Below are 18,029 nucleotides of genomic sequence, written 5' to 3' on the forward strand. Positions count from 1 at the left end.
CATATCATCCTCAAACCATCACCACATCATCTTTGTACTACCACCATGTGATCCTCATACCATACCATATCATCTCAAACCATCACCACATCATCTTTGTACCACCACCATGTGAACCTCATATCATACCATATCATCCTCAAACCATCACCACATCATCTTTGTACTACCACCATGTGATCCTCATATCATACCATATCATCCTCAAACCATCACCACATCATCTTTGTACTACCACCATGTGATCCTCATATCATACCATATCATCCTCAAACCATCACCACATCATCTACTACCACCATGTGATCCTCATATCATACCATATCATCCTCACCATCACCACATCATCTTTCACTACCACCATGTGATCCTCATATCATACCATATCATCCTCAAACCATCACCACATCATCTTTGTACTACCATGTGATCTCATACCATATCATCCTCAAACCATCACCACATCATCTTTGTACTACCACCATGTGATCCTCATACCATACCATATCATCCTCAAACCATCACCACATCATCTTTGTACTACCAACATGTGATCCTCATATCATACCATATCATCCTCAAACCATCACCACATCATCTTTGTACTACCACCATGTGATCCTCATACCATACCATATCATCCTCAAACCATCACCACATCATCTTTGTACTACCACCATGTGATCCTCATATCATACAATATCATCCTCAAACCATCACCACATCATCTTTGTACCACCACCATGTGAACCTCATATCATACCATATCATCCTCAAACCATCACCACATCATCTTTGTACTACCACCATGTGATCCTCATACCATACCATATCATCCTCAAACCATCACCACATCATCTTTGTACCACCACCATGTGAACCTCATATCATACCATATCATCCTCAAACCATCACCACATCATCTTTGTACTACCACCATGTGAACCTCATATCATACCATATCATTCTCAAACCATCACCACATCATCTTTGTACTACCACCATGTGATCCTCATATCATACCATATAAACCTCAAACCATTACCACTTCTTCATACTACCACCATGTGATCCTCATATCATACCATATCATCCTAGTACCATCATTATGTATTATCCTCATGCAATCACCATATTATCCACATACCTTCCCATACCATCCTTGAAGCTCATAGTGTGATTTACACATTACAAGTCGATTGTTGATTCAAACCTTCACTTTACCCACAGATTTTTAACCTTGATCATTACTGACCAAGAGCTTAGCAATCTACTTTTGTGTTTATTTTGTCAGTTCTTCTCATTATGTCAGATACATGACAATCAAGATTAGGGGTTGAAATGTACTTGTAAATCCTATTGCCATGCCTTTGCATTCATGCAAGAAATTTGTTGATTTCAAATGATAAATTTAAGCTATAAATTTCTATCATTGATTATCATTTTTATCTGTTCAGCCAAAGGTTGTCACAGATATGGATGAAGCAGACTTTGCAAAGGAACTGGAAAAACTTGAACATCAAAATGCAGAAGTTGATGGTGATGATGATAATCCTGATGATGAAGAAGAACAAGATGAAGCATAAATGATTGTGGTTTGTTTTAAAACTTGCTGTGTTTTATTTTTATCATACACTACCTGCAGTTGTCTTGAACAACAATTAGTTTAACTTCAAACTCCATTCAAACCCTATACATTACAAACATTAATTATTTTCTATAGACGATCCGAAATAGATATTTCATTGTCAATATTTTGCAAGGCAGTTTTTGAAGGTCCCCTGTTCGGGTTAAACTGACGCTATGAATTTGTAGTTTGTGTTGAATAGGACATTCGTCATCGTGAAACTATTGTAAATGCCAAGTCGTTGAAATAAAAGCATATTTAGAAAGATCATTAAATTAAATATTGCTAACAATTTCCTACGGGCGAAAACTTTCCTTGAACTTTTTAATCATAATTGATCCAAGATTCAAAATATCTTATCAAAATTGGTTATGAATTATGACTGTCGATGCTATAGTTTGTCTGTCGCTTTCCATTGTCTGACCCTGAGTTTAAATTTCATGTTAACTTAATCTCGACGTTCACCTTTGACGTTTATCAGAACTTATACAATCAGTGAAGTTTGTTGTAAAATTCTTATACTTCTTTCTAACTTTATATATCATCAAATGAAATCAAGAATATTTGAAATTTCAAACGCCAAAGTGTATCATGACGTTAACTGTATTAAAAAGTACAAAAGCTCAGAAAACGACAAAACTTTATGATTATGTCGACATTACGAATGGAGAAAACAATAACATGAAGGAAAATATGGCTAGTTTTATAAAACAGTGACGTATCGTATCGTATCGCCTATGTATTTCGTTTCGTACGATTCGTTCGACTCCTTGTTTGGATTTTCATTGGTTTGATAATTCCTCGAGATTTTGATTGGTTGGGGGAAAGTTTTGTACTTCCGGCGAAAAGCGACACACGTGAACGACATGAACGTGAACTTGAACGACATTGTCTCAGACCTATTTCAATTTTCAAAGCGTGGAAACGAGACTTTCAACTTGATTTGTTCATTTTTACCTTCGTGGCTAACTTGGATTCAGTAAAAGAGGTTGGTGTGAGAGTTACGATTTACGTTTACTAATTTCAGTGTTGTTTATAACTTTCATGTTTTGCTCCACCATCGTTAAATCATCTCACTAATAATTTAAGTTTATTATTATTGTACATGGTGTATCATACAGAATGTTTGAAAGTTCTTGTTTATTTGTCATTGAGCTAAAGTTGGGTTATAATTTCAGGATAAATTTACAATGCTCAAAGAAACGTTGGCAATCATCATTACAAACATCAATTATTTTCTATTGACGATCCGTGTGGTGCAGTGCGGTGTTTGATATTAAATGAAGATATGATCTTCCCACTTTGCTGGACAATGAAAGGAATGTCATATAAAAGAATTCTTTCATATGACATGAAAGGAATGTCAGAGTTACGATTTACATTTACTAATTTCAGTGTCGTTTATAGCTTTAATGTTTTGCTCCACCATCGTTAAATCATCTCACTAATAATTTAAGTTTATTATTATTATACATGGTGTATCATACAGAATGTTTGAAAGTTCTTCTTTATTTGTCATTGAGCTAAAGTTGGGTTATAATTTCAGCATAAATTTACAATGCTCAAAAAAACGTTGGCAATCGTTTACAAAACATCAATTACATTACAAACATCAATTATTTTCTATTGACGATCCGTGTGGTGCAGTGCGGTGTTTGATATTAAATGAAGATATGATCTTCCCACTTTGCTGGACAATGAAAGGAATGTCATATAAAAGAATTCTTTCTTATGACATGAAAGGAATGTCATGGTTCATGAGACAATAGCTTAAATTGTCCAGCAAAGTGCGAAGATCATATCTTCATTTCACTTTTGGTTCTACAACAGAATACTGGCATAGACAAGTTTATCTGAAGGATTTTTTATTTAATGAATTCTAGAACGTCGTGTATTTCGGTGACGTCGACATAAAAACTTGTGTTTTGTTACTGTTGGCGAAAAAAACGGAATGGTCGGAATGAGGAAGTTGTAAATTTTATTATAGTGTGTTTCATTCAGCCTTCAGACGCGCGACTAAAGCGATTGCCTAGTGTGTTTCAGCCTTAACTGTTCAATCACGTTAGTTTGATTTCCATTTAAGTAAATAAAATAATAATGAACAAAAATTAAATTACATAAACTCTTTTCAGAATCATTCAACTTTTTAAATTTTCAAACAAACATCGAATTTTTCATGCGCAATTTTTTTGCATCATTTAGAAATTTAGACTTCCCCTATATTTACAACTATATGAATATTTCCATAATTTCGTAATGGCAGGATTTAAATGATGCATTTAACGTAAACGGCAAGTTTTTTTAAATTTTTTATTGCAGACATGTTTCGGCAAACTTATGCTATCTTCAGTGCGGTATAATGAAAAATCTGACAAGTTTGAAATTGTGAATGCATTGATAGAAACACATTTATAGAAATAAATTTCAAGTAAGATAAATCCAAATACATTCGAGTGATTCGACACAAAGGTTAGCGAATGTTGGAAAAATTGGCGACTTTCGTCGTCATAGATTGACGTACACCTAAATATTGCCAAGTTCACAAACCATTTACTGGTTAAAGTAAATGGTTTGAACCCGGGAGTATCGTTACATGTTTGTAGATGTAGATCGTCCAGGTTGGTATAGTCCTGAGAAGGACTGTTTTTGTTGAAAACGCACATCACAAAATCACACCTACATCACACAGCACTACTCACTACTAAAAATGCTTCGCTTTGGCTTTATGCCATGTACGCCTTTCTGTCTTTTCTGCTATTGGCATTCGACTGGATGAATGTGATTGGTTACGTGAACAGTTTTTACTGAGTCTAGAAGTTTCTGCACGGCAGTGATATATAAGGACGTCCTTTGGATTACACTAAAGTAAGTGGTAGCTGGCTTGTGACGGAGCATCTCCTCATCGAATGCAACATTTGTTGGTAAAGTTTGCGAGTTACATTAGCATATGTAAAATAAAGATATGAACAAAAACGATAAAAATTCAATTTTGAATCAAAAGAAGATGAGAATAGAAATGAAGACGAAAATCACGAAGGACTGGAGCATGAGCAACAAGACGAAAACAATTCCCGCGAAGAAAACGTTCTGCATGAGAATCTTGTTGAAGATCAAGTAGGGATGGAATCAAACGTTGACAGTTATGCTGAACTTTTTAATATCTTGCTTGAGGTTTTATATTTGGACTTTAGTGTTGAAATATATGATTTAAATCTACCATCAATTCCTGATGAACTGTAAGTTTGACTATGTATGTATAAAAATATTTTCTTTGTAGGAATGTAGAAATGTAGAAATGTAGAAATGCACAAACTATGGAGTTAAAAATTGTTAAAATAACTATTTAGATAGAATGTACTCTATTTCGTCTGTAAAATGTATAAATTTGTGTATGTACTAATTTTAATAAAGAATGTTTCACTATTTGCCAAAAACTTACATTCGCGAGATGACGACAATTCCCCAACTTGATCTCACGTGATCTAGAGTTAAGCTTATCATTGGCTGAAATTGAAATGCATTTTTCATTTTATTCGGCGTATTTTCTGGATTTTTACATCGTGCTTTATTGCATGGATTTGTTCAGTCGTCCATAGATTCAACACTTAAGGAATATGCAATGTACGTGCCGTTGCCTGGTGAGATTTGGGTGAGAGCATTAAGACTTTTTGTTCTTCCTTTGATTGTATCCATCCTGCTTTTGGCAGACGCTGAATTGGAGTCAAAACAGAGCGGAAATTTGAGAAGAAGAACATTGCTGTATTATCTTATGACTACAATGTTTGGGAAGTAATTTGTTTATTTGTATTTAACCTGGAAATGTTAACGTGAAAGAACCAGAACCGAACGAAGAAAAAGTTGAACCAATACCTTCTTTGCTTGATCTTACAAGGTTTGTGCAAAATATTGATAAATTTACTGAGTTTGCGCCCTGCTTTTGCTTTTACTGCGAAAATTTTCTTATACGTATAACTTTTATTTCTATTAATAAAGGACACATGCCAGCTAGAAGACACCTTTATTTTATTGTAATGCCTATAGCGTGAAAATATATATCGGTAAAAACACGATATTCGATGACCATTGCTAAAACGCCGTGAGATTGTTTAAGTCTGGGAACTGTGAAAGAGTGACGTATTAGTTGACATAAACAAGCATCGTTCTTATATCGTTCTACGACTGGCATGCAGTGCTTGCACGGCTTTCGGTAGTTTGCTATTACTGTTTTTTATTTATCAAAAATGAATGGATTCTTCTGAAGGAGAAGCCGATTATGATATTGTCATCAATAACAATGAGGTACAACCTTACATGTTTGAGCCTTTGGCCAACGCGCAAGGTGGTCATTACCATTCTCCGTAATCGGAAAGCGAAGATAAATACATTCACAGAATTGGAAATGTTGAATGGTTAGTTGCATTTTATTAATACTTCATTGTTTTTCCCAAAGTAAAAACAATGTTTTTATCTTTTAGGTGTGAGTGTGGCTTTTGTGTGGTCATGAGTACAGGACGGGAAAGTATATGTTGCCAAGAGGTGAACAAACTGATCCTCTGATACATGGCGATCATATTTGCATCACACAAGAGGAAGAGTTTGCCACAGTGTGTACAAACGAAGCTGTCGTAAAAACAGCTATGGTCGTGTACACACATGGCATTGGACCTATGCCTGAGAGTGAAGAAAACGAGTGAGAGTCTGATCCATTGTAGCTATTGCTCATCGTCGACGTGCTTTCTGTATCAGACCATACAGCGCTATCCTCAAAATGTTCAATTTCACATGACGTCGTCTGTGTGCTATGATTTTTTGTTGAAATTAACTCAACCTTTAGATAAAATTATCGTATTGCTGGATTTTTCTCAAAAATCAAAACGGCCGAAATGGAAAGTTTATACCTCTACTTATCATATTTGGCACTTTTGTTTGAGTGGTTCTTAACCTTACGTGTTTTTGCGGAAGGATTGTTATGTCTGCTTGGCATTTCACATTGTGCTTCTAAGGTACGTTAAGGAATTTTGTATGAGTTAAAATAACAAAGAAAAGATCAAACGACAGTAGTCTGAATTAGTTACCACTGTATATGTTTGTGTTTCGCTGTCTACATATATTTTGACATCTTTTATCTTAGACAAACTTCCTTTGAGGTAAAACGCACAAACATTTCGAGCCGATGTCGACACATCGTGGTCGTCGCCTACAAGAAAGTCGTCATGTTCTGCAAGAACGTCGTCAATAATCTAAAATTATAAAATTGTCCTCAATTTGGTAATGGTAATAGCTTAGTTTTTGATATATGTAAACAAATATCGTCTCGTCTCGCCTTCGTCTCTACTCAAATGCAGTTCTAACATTTGTTGGCTGCTTCCTTTTAGATGCTACACTTGTGGGTTCCACAGAGTATTCAAAAATCGTGGGTACAGCATCCTTCTTAAGGCGAAGCCGTCCTGCTGTCCATCCTACTGATTGCATCGCTTCAAAATTTTGCACGAAGCACGAACTCTCGAAATGTTGGGAGCACAGTTTTGAGCTCTTTGTTGGCTTCAAATTTTTGCGTCGGATTTTTTCTATCCAAATATCTCGCATGCGCTTGTTTTCGGGAAACGAAAAAAGAAACCTTTTGCTGCATTTGATGGTTCTTAGAAGAACCGTTTTTACAATTAAATGCGGCACAATAAACCATATTTTCAATGCTAAATTGTCGTGTTGTTAATGCAGGCAAAGAAGTTACCAATATATTTTGAACGAAGCGCGCAATTGACCGCGTTTAGCTAATGTCAACTATTAAGTCACAACAACCTTTTTCCAATCGGTAGCCGTCGTTAGCTCGTCGGGCATTTTCAATACGTTATTAGTAAAGCATCAACTTTAAACTTCCATATATTCAAAAATATTTATCCTTTGAGTCTCAAACTTTGGTGAAGTATTAGTTGGAGCTATACCTTCATGTAAAGTACAAAAATAACAATCCGAATTTTATGTTGCATGTGTCTTTTAAGAAAGGTAGGAAATTCATAAACCGCGTCAAGGCGTCAGAAAAGCCATAACTAGCTTGTACTACGCAATGGAAATCCCGCAATTTTTTACAAATTCACTAAGTATAATAATCATAAATCAAAACTTATAAAATAGCTTTAGCTAAATGAGGACAAAAAATTCAGCTAGAGTAAAAGCAATTTTGTACAAATTCACTAAGTTTAATAATAATAAATCAAAACTTACATCAAAGAATTCTTTCATATGGAAGAAATGTCATATGAAATAATCCTTTCATATGACATGAAAGGAATGTTTGCTTTGTCTGACTGGGTAACTATTATCAGAAGGACATCACTTGAGTCTATTGGACATATTTGAAAGAAATGTCATATGAAAGAATTCTTTCATATGACATTCCTTTCACGAGAAAACATCAGCCCAACAAAATTGACCTGCTCTCCACTGTGTGACTTCAAAGCTCAGTTGGTCAGAGCACTGCACCGGCACCGCAGAGTTCATGGGTTCGAATCCCGTTTAGCCACCTGAATTTTTCAGGTTCATGAGACAGTTGCTTAAATTGTCCAGCAAAGTGCAAAGATCATATCTTCATTTCACTTTTGGTTCTACAACAGAATACTGGCATATACAAGTTTATCTGAAGGGTTTTTTAATTAATGAATTCTAGAACGTCGTGTATTTCGGTGACGTCGACATAAAAACTTTTGCCTTGTTACTGTTGGCGAAAAAAACGGAATCGTCGGAATGAGGAAGTTGTAAATTTTATTATAGTGTGTTTCATTCAGCCTTCAGACGCGCGACTAAAGCGATTGCCTAGTGTGTTTCAGCCTTAACTGTTCAATCACGTTAGTTTGATTTCGATTTAAGTAAATAAAATAATAATGAACAAAAATTAAATTACATAAACTGTTTTCAGAATCATTCAACTTTTTAAATTTTCAAACAAACATCGAATTTTTCATGCGCAATTTTTTTGCGTCATTTAGAAATTTAGACTTCCCCTATATTTACAACTATATGAATATTTCCATAATTTTGCAATGGCACGATTGAAATGAATAAAGTAAAGTTATTTAAAATGCTAAATTTATCATAGGATGCTTGATACGTGTTAATCAGTAAAAGGAAAAGGTTTTATAAAATATTAGTGATACTTACACGGCAAATATCATAAGTGTGATGGAGAAAAATTTGAACATTACACTCAATTTTCTCTAAAACACAAAGAAGCCTTACACACACGCAAACAAAAACCAGATCTTAACAAACAAATTCAACATTTTAACATAATTTTCTAATTTCCCTAATTTCGTAATGGCACGATTGAAATGATGCATTTAACGCAAACGACAACTTTTTTTAAATTTTTTATTGCAGACATGTTTCGGCAAACTTATGCCATCTTCAATGCGGTATAATGAAAAATCTTACAAGTTTGAAATTGTGAATGCATTGATAAAAACACATTTATAGAAATAAATTTCAAGTAAGATAAATCCAAATACATTCGAGTGATTCGACACAAAGGTTAGCGAATGTTGGAAGAATTGGCGACTTTCGTCGTCATAGATTGATGTACACCTAAATATTGCCAAGTTCACAAACCATTTACTGGTTAAAGTAAATGGTTTGAACCCGGGAGTATCGTTACATGTTTGTAAATGTAGATCGTCCAGGTTGGTATTGTCCTGAGAAGGACTGTTTTTGTTGTTGTTGACTGATGTTCAACCACCGCTATGTAAGAACCAGATAACAAATACGGCTAACTTGACGTTTACTCCTCATTTGATTCTGAAGATGACTAACGCTAAGGTTGTCGAAACGTCAGTCAACAACAACAAAAACAGTCCTTCTCAGGACTATACAAACCTGGACGATCTACATCTACAAACATGTAACGATACTCCCGGGTTCAAACCATTCACTTTATAACATTTAATAGTATTAATATGAAGTCAACAACTTACTAGTTGAGGTCTCTCTCCTGATTACTAGACAATGAACAAATTATTTCGTTGAAATTCATAGATGGTTGTTGTTGACATCATAACGTAGGATGATAATTTTATATGAAATGGTTGTTGTTGACATCATAACGTAGGATGATAATTTTATATGAAATGGTTGTTGTTGACATCATAACGTAGGATGATAATTTTATATGAAATGGTTGTTATTAACAACATAACGTAGGATGATAATTTTATATGAAATGGTTCTTATTAACATCCATTAAACGTATGTAGTCGTAAGCAAGTTGTTCGCTCTGTCGTCCAAATGATCGTAATAAAGTAAATGGTTTAAACCCGGGAGTATCGTTACATGTTTGTAGATGTAGATCGTTCAGGTTGGTATAGTCCTGAGAAGGACTGTTTTTGTTGTACACGCACATCACACATCACACCTACATCACACATCACTACTAAAAATGCTTCGCTCGGGGTTTCGCTTTCCCATTTTTTGCATTTTGCCATGTCCGGCTTTCTGGTCTTTTCTGCAATTAGCATTGGTGCAAATTATGAGTTGAAGCAATTAGAATTCGACTGGATGAACGTGATTGGTAACGTGAACAGTTTTGCTGAGTCTCTGAGTTTCTGCAAGGCAGTGATGTATAAGGACGTCCTTTGGATTACACCAAAGTAAGTGGTAGCTGGCTTGTGACGGAGCACCTCCTCATCGAAAGCAACATTTGTTGGTAAAGTTTGCGAGTCACATTAGCATATAAAAAATAAAGATATGAACAAAAACGATAAAAATTCCAATTTTGAATCAAATGAGGACGAGAATAGAAATGAAGACGAAGATCACGAAGGACTGGAGCATGAGCAACAAGACGAAAACAATTCCCGCGAAGAAAACGTTCTGCAGGAGAATCTTATTGAAGATCAAGTAGGGATGGAATCAGACGTTGACAGTTATGCTGAACTTTTTAATATCTTGCTTGAGGTTTTATATTTGGACTTTAGTGTTGAAATATATGATTTAAATCTACCATGAATTCCTGATGAACTGTAAGTGTGACTATATATGTAGAAATATTTTATTTGTAGAAATGTAGAAATGTAGAAATGTAGAAATGTAGAAATGCACAAACTATGGAGTTAAAATTTGTTAAAATAACTATTTAGATAGAATGTACTCTATTTCGTCTGTAAAATGTATAAATTTGTGTATGTACTAATTTTAATAAAGAATCTTTCACTATTTGCCAAAAAATTACATTCGTGAAATAACGACAATTCCCCAACTTGATCTCATGTGATCTAGAGTTAAGCTTATCATTGGCTGAAATTGAAATGCATTTTTCATTTTATTCGGCGAACTTTCTGGATTTTTAGTTCGTGCTTTATTGCATGGATTTGTTCAGTCGTCCATAGATTCAACACCTAAGGAATATGCAATGTATGTGCCGTTGCCTGGTGAGATTTGAGTGAGAGCATTAAGACTTTTTGTTCTTCCTTTGATTGTATCCAGCTTGCTTTTGGCAGTCGCTGAATTGGAGTCATAACAGAGCGGAAAATTGTGAAGAAGAACATTGCTGTATTATCTTATGACTACAATGTTTGGGGAGTAATTTGTGTATTTGCATTTAACCTGGAAATGTTAACGTGAAAGAACAAGAACCGAACGAAGAAAAAGTTGAACCAATACCTTCTGTGCTTGATCTTACAAGGTTTGTGCAAAATATTGATAAATTTACTGAGTTTGCGCCCTGCTTTTGCTTTTACTGCGAAAATTTTCTTATACGTATAACTTTTATTTCTATTAATAAAGGACACATGACAGCTAGAAGACACCTTTATTTTATTGTAATGTCTATAGCGTGAAAATAAGACGTACCAAATTTCGAAGTCATCCGCAAGATTTTTCAAAAGATATTTAGGGTTATAATCGGTAAAAACACGATATTCGATGACCATTGCTAAAACGCCGTGAGATTGTTTAAGTCTGGGAACTGTGAAAGAGTGACGTATTAGTTGACATAAACAAGCATCGTTCTTATATCGTTCTACGACTGGCATGCAGTGCTTGCACGGCTTTCGGTAGTTTGCTATTACTGTTTTTATTTATCAAAATTAATGGATTCTTCTGAAGGAGAAGCCGATTATGATATTGTCATCAATAACAATGAGGTACAAGCTTACATGTTTGAGCCTTTGGCTAACGCGCAAGGTGGTCATTACTATTCTCCGTCATCGGAAAGCGAAGACAAATACATTCACAGAATTGGAAATGTTGAATGGTTAGTTGCATTTTATTGATGCTTCATTGTATTTCCCAAAGTAAAAACAATGTTTTTATCTTTTAGGTGTGAGTGTGGCTTTTGTGTGGTCATGAGTACAGAACGGGAAAGTGTATGTTGCCAAGAGGTAAACAATACTGATCCTCTGATACATGGCGATCATATTTGCATCACACAAGAGGAAGAGTTTACCACAGTGTGTACAAACGAAGCTGTCGTAAAAACAGCTATGGTCGTGTACACACATGGCATTGGACCTATGCCTGAGAGTGAAGAAAACGAGTGAGAGTCTGATCCATTGTAGCTATTGCTCATCGTCGACGTGCTTTCTGTATCAGACCATACAGCGCTATCCTCAAAATGTTCAATTTCACATGACGTCTCTGTTTGCTGTGATTTTTTGTTGAAATTAACTCAACCTCCGTACCTTAGCATAAAATTATCGCATTGCTGGATTTTTCACAAAAATCAAAACGGCCGAAATGGAAAGTCTATACATCTACTTATCATATTTGGCACTTTTGTTTGAGTGGTTCTTAACCTTACGTGTTTTTGCGGAAGGATTGTTATGTCTGCTTGGCATTTCACATTGCGCTTCTAAGGTACAAGGAATTTTCTATGAGTTGAAATAACAAAGAAAAGATCAAACGACATTAGTCTGAATTAGTTACCACTGTATATGTTTGTGTTTCGCTGTCTACATATATTTTGACATCTTTTATCTTAGACAAACTTCCTTTGAGGTAAAACGCACAAACATTTCGAGCCGATGTCGACACATCGTGGTCGTCGTCTACAAGAAAGTCGTCATGTTCTGCAAGAACGTCGTCAATAATCTAAAATTATAAAATTGTCCTCAATTTGGTAATGCTATATAGCTTAGTTTTTGATAAATGTAAACAAATATTGCTAACTATAACTATAATAATCACCTCTTGCCTTCGTCTCTTCTCAAATGCAGTTCTAACATTTGTTGGCTGCTTCCTTTTAGATGCTACACTTGTGGGTTCCACAGAGTATTAAAAAATCGTGGGTACAGCATCCTTCTTAAGGCGAAGCCGTCCTGCTGTCCATCCTACTGATTGCATCGCTTCAAAATTTTGCACGAAGCACGAACTCTCGAAATGTTGCGAGCACAATTTTGAGCTCTTTGTTGGCTTCAAATTTTTGCGTCGGATTTTTTCTATCCAAATATCTCGCATGCGCTTCTTTTCGGGAAACGAAAAAAAGAAACCTTTTGCTGCATTTGGTGGTTCTTAGAAGAACCGTTTTTACAATTAAGTGCGGCACAATAAACCATATTTTCAATGCTAAATTGTCGTGTTGTTAATGCAGGCAAAGAAGTTACCAATATATTTTGAACGAAGCGCGTAATTGACCGCGTTTAGCTAATGTCAACTAATAAGTCACAACGACCTTTTTCCAATCGGTAGCCGTCGTTAGCTCGTCGGGCATTTTCAATACGTTATCAGTAAAGCATCAACTTTAAACTTCCATATCTTCAAAAATATTTATCCTTTGAGTCTCAAACTTTGGTGAACTATTAGTTGGAGCTATACCTTTATGTAAAGTACAAAAATAACAATCCGAATTTTATGTTGAATGTGTCCTTTAAGAAAGGTAGGAAATTGATAAACCGCGTCAAGGCGTCAGAAAAGCCCTAACTAGCTTGTACTACGCAATGGAAATCCCGCAATTTTTTACAAATTCACTAAGTATAATAATAATAAATCAAAACTTATAAAATAGCTTTAGCTAAATGAGGACAAAAAATTAAGCTAGAGTAAACGCAATTTTGTACAAATTCACTAAGTTTAATAATAATAAATCAAAACTTACATCAAAGAATTCTTTCATATGAAAGAAATGTCATATGAAATAATTCTTTCATATGAAAGGAATGTCATATGAAATAATTCTTTCATATGAAAGAAATGTCATATGAAAGAATTCTTTCATATGATATGAAAGGAATGTTTGGTTTGTCTGACTGGGTAACTATTATCAGAAGTCCTTCACTTGAGTCTATTGGACATATTTGAAAGGAATGTCATATGAAAGAATTCTTTCAAAGAATTATTTCATATGACATTCGTTTCACGAATTCTTTCATATGACACTCCTTTCACGAGAAAACGTGAGCCCAACAAAATTGAATTCTTTCATATGACATTCATTTCACGAGAAAACATGAGCCCAACAAAATTGACCTGCTCTCCACTGTGTGACTTCAAAGCTCAGTTGGTCAGAGCACTGCACCGGTACCTCAGAGTTCATGGGTTCGAATCCCGTTGAGTCACCTGAATTTTTCAGGTTCATGAGACAATTGCTTAAATTGTCCAGCAAATTGCGAAGATCATATCTTCATCTCACTTTTGGTTCTACAACAGAATACTGGCATAGACAAGTTTATCTGAAGGGTTTTTTATTTAATGAATTCTAGAACGTCGTGTATTTCGGTGACGTCGACATAAAAACTTGTGTCTTGTTACTGTTGGCGAAAAAAACGGGATCGTCGGAATGAGGAAGTTGTAAATTTTATTATAGTGTGTTTCATTCAGCCTTCAGACGCGCGACTAAAGCGATTGCCTAGTGTGTTTCAGCCTTAACTGTTCAATCACGTTAGTTTGATTTCGATTTAAGTAAATAAAATAATAATGAACAAAAATTAAATTACATAAACTGTTTTCAGAATCATTCAACTTTTTAAATTTTCAAACAAACATCGAATTTTTCATGCGCAATTTTTTTGCATCATTTAGAAATTTAGACTTCCCCTATATTTACAACTATATGAATATTTCCATAATTTTGCAATGGCACGATTGAAATGAATAAAGTAAAGTTATTTAAAATGCTAAATTTATCATAGGATGCTTGATACGTGTTAATTAGTAAAAGGAAAAGGTTTGATAAAATATTAGTGATATTTACACGGCAAATATCATAAGTGTGATGGAGACAAAGTTGAACATTACACTCAATTTTCTCTAAAACTCAAAGAAGCCTTACACACACAAACAAACACCCGATCTTAACAAACAAATTCCACATTTTAACATAATTTTCTAATTTCCCTTATTTCGTAATGGCACGATTGAAATGATGCATTTAACGGAAACGACAACTTTTTTTAAATTTTTTATTGCAGACATGTTTCGGCAAACTTATGCCATCTTCAATGCGGTATAATGAAAAATCTGACAAGTTTGAAATTGTGAATGCATTGATAGAAACACATTTATAGAAATAAATTTCAAGTAAGATAAATCCAAATATATTCGAGTGATTCGACACAAAGGTTAGCGAATGTTGGAAGAATTGGCGACTTTCGTCGTCATAGATTGATGTACACCTAAATATTGCCAAGTTCACAAACCATTTACTGGTTAAAGTAAATGGTTTGAACCAGGAGTATCGTTACATGTTTGTAGATGTAGATCGTTCAGGTTGGTATAGTCCTGAGAAGGACTGTTTTTGTTGTACACGCACATCACACATCACACCTACATCACACATCACTACTAAAAATGTTTCGCTCGGGGTTTCGCTTTCCCAATTTTGGCATTTTGCCCGGCTTTCTGGTCTTTTCTGCAATTGACATTCGACTGGATGAACGTGATTGGTCACGTGAACAGTTTTGCTGAGTCTCTGAGTTTCTGCAAGGCAGTGATGTATAAGGACGTCCTTTGGATTACACCAAAGTAAGTGGTAGCTGGCTTGTGACGGAGCATCTCCTCATTGAAAGCAACATTTGTTGGTAAAGTTTGCGAGTCACATTAGCCTATGTAAAATAAAGATATGAACAAAAACGATAAAAATTCCAATTTTGAATCAAATGAGGACGAGAATAGAAATGAAGACGAAGATCACGAAGGACTGGAGCATGAGCAACAAGACGAAAACAATTCCCGCGAAGAAAACGTTCTGCAAGAGAATCTTGTTGAAGATCAAGTAGGGATGGAATCAGACGTTGACAGTTATGCTGAACTTTTTAATATCTTGCTTGAGGTTTTATATTTGGACTTTAGTGTTGAAATATATGATTTAAATCTACCATCAATTCCTGATGAACTGTAAGTTTGACTATATATGTAGAAATATTTTATTTGTAGAAATGTAGAAATGTAGAAATGTAGAAATGCACAAACTATGGAGTTAAAATTTGTTAAAATAACTTTTAGATAGAATGTACTCTATTACGTCTGTAAAATGTAAAATTTGTAAAAATTCGAAAATATGAAGATAAAAATACATCATATTACCATGCTAAAAACGAAACTAATTAAAATAGTGCTATTTTGATACCACGCTTAAATTGGCTTGAGGTGGGCACATCATTACGTCTGTAAAATGTAAAGGTTTGTGTATGTGCTAATTTTAATAAAGAATCTTTTTCACTATTTGCCGAAAACTTACATTCGCAGGATAACGACAATTCCCCAACTTGATCTCACGTGATCTAGAGTTAAGCTTATCATTGGCTGAAATTGAAGTGCATTTTTCATTTTATTCGGCGCACTTTGTGGATTTTTAGTTCGTGCGTTATTGCATGGATTTGTTCAGTCGTCCATAGATTCAACACCTAAGGAATATGCAATGTACGTGCCGTTGCCTGGTGAGATTTGGGTGAGAGCATTAAGACTTTTTGTTCTTGCTTTGATTGTATCCAGCCTGCTTTTGGCAGTCGCTGAATTGGAGTCAAAACAGAGCGGAAATTTGGGAAGAAGAACATTGCTGTATTATGTTATGACTACAATGTTTGGGGAGTAATTTGTTTATTTGTATTTAACCTGGAAATGTTAACGTGAAAGAACCAGAACCGAACGAAGAAAAAGTTGAACCAATACCTTCTGTGCTTGATCTTACAAGGTTTGTGCAAAATATTGATAAATTTACTGAGTTTGCGCCCTGCTTTTGCTTTTACTGCAAAAATTTTCTTATACGTATAACTTTTATTTCTATTAATAAAGGACACATGCCAGCTAGAAGACACCTTTATTTTATTGTAATGTCTATAGCGTGAAAATAAGACGTAAATTTCGAAGTCGTCCGCAAGATTTTTCAAAAGATATTTAGGGTTATAATCGGTAAAACACGATATTCGATGACCATTGCTAAAACGCCGTGAGATTGTTTAAGTCTGGGAACTGTGAAAGAGTGACGTATTAGTTGACATAAACAAGCATCGTTCTTATATCGTTCTACGACTGGCATGCAGTGCTTGCACGGCTTTCGGTAGTTTGCTATTACTGTTTTTATTTATCAAAATTAATGGATTCTTCTGAAGGAGAAGCCGATTATGATATTGTCATCAATAACAATGAGGTACAACCTTACATGTTTGAGCCTTTGGCTAACGCGCAAGGTGGTCATTACTATTCTCCGTCATCGGAAAGCGAAGATAAATACATTCACAGAATTGGAAATGTTGAATGGTTAGTTGCATTTTATTGATGCTTCATTGTATTTCCCAAAGTAAAAACAATGTTTTTATCTTTTAGGTGTGAGTGTGGCTTTTGTGTGGTCATGAGTACAGAACGGGAAAGTGTATGTTGCCAAGAGGTAAACAATACTGATCCTCTGATACATGGCGATCATATTTGCATCACACAAGAGGAAGGTTTGCCACAGTGTGTACAAACGAAGCTGTCGTAAAAACAGCTATGGTCGTGTACACACATGACATTGGACCTATGCCTGAGAGTGAAGAAAACGAGTGAGAGTCTGATCCATTGTAGCTATTGCTCATCGTCGACGTGCTTTCTGTATCAGACCATACAGCGCTATCCTCAAAATGTTCAATTTCACATGACGTCTCTGTTTGCTGTGATTTTTTGTTGAAATTAACTCAGCCTCCGTACCTTAGCATAAAATTATCGCATTGCTGGATTTTTCACAAAAATCAAAACGGCCGAAAGGGAAAGTCTATACATCTGCTTATCATATTTGGCACTTTTGTTTGAGTGGTTCTTAACCTTACGTGTTTTTTGCGGAAGGATTGTTATGTCTGCTTGGCATTTCACATTGCGCTTCTAAGGTACGTTAAGGAATTTTGTATGAGTTAAAATAACAAAGAAAAGATCAAACGACATTAGTCTGAATTAGTTACCACTGTATATGTTTGTGTTTCGCTGTTTACATATATTTTGACATCTTTAT

At 35.0% G+C, this 18,029-nt stretch overlaps 2 long non-coding RNA genes across 2 annotated transcripts; both read left to right on the forward strand.

Annotated features, from left to right (window-relative positions):
• Positions 1 to 2,533: 2,533 nt before the first annotated feature.
• On the forward strand, positions 2,534 to 3,115 carry LOC124459149. The gene is made up of 2 exons (XR_006953485.1): positions 2,534 to 2,615; positions 2,806 to 3,115. It is a non-coding gene; the product is annotated as an uncharacterized LOC124459149 (long non-coding RNA).
• Positions 3,116 to 11,791: 8,676 nt separating this feature from the next.
• LOC124459150 lies at positions 11,792 to 12,631 on the forward strand. The gene is made up of 3 exons (XR_006953486.1): positions 11,792 to 11,867; positions 11,934 to 12,469; positions 12,595 to 12,631. It is a non-coding gene; the product is annotated as an uncharacterized LOC124459150 (long non-coding RNA).
• Positions 12,632 to 18,029: the final 5,398 nt, after the last annotated feature.

The sequence above is a fragment of the Xenia sp. Carnegie-2017 genome, unplaced genomic scaffold, assembly GCF_021976095.1.
Source record: "Xenia sp. Carnegie-2017 unplaced genomic scaffold, XeniaSp_v1 HiC_scaffold_67, whole genome shotgun sequence".
Lineage (NCBI taxonomy): Eukaryota > Metazoa > Cnidaria > Anthozoa > Malacalcyonacea > Xeniidae > Xenia > Xenia sp. Carnegie-2017.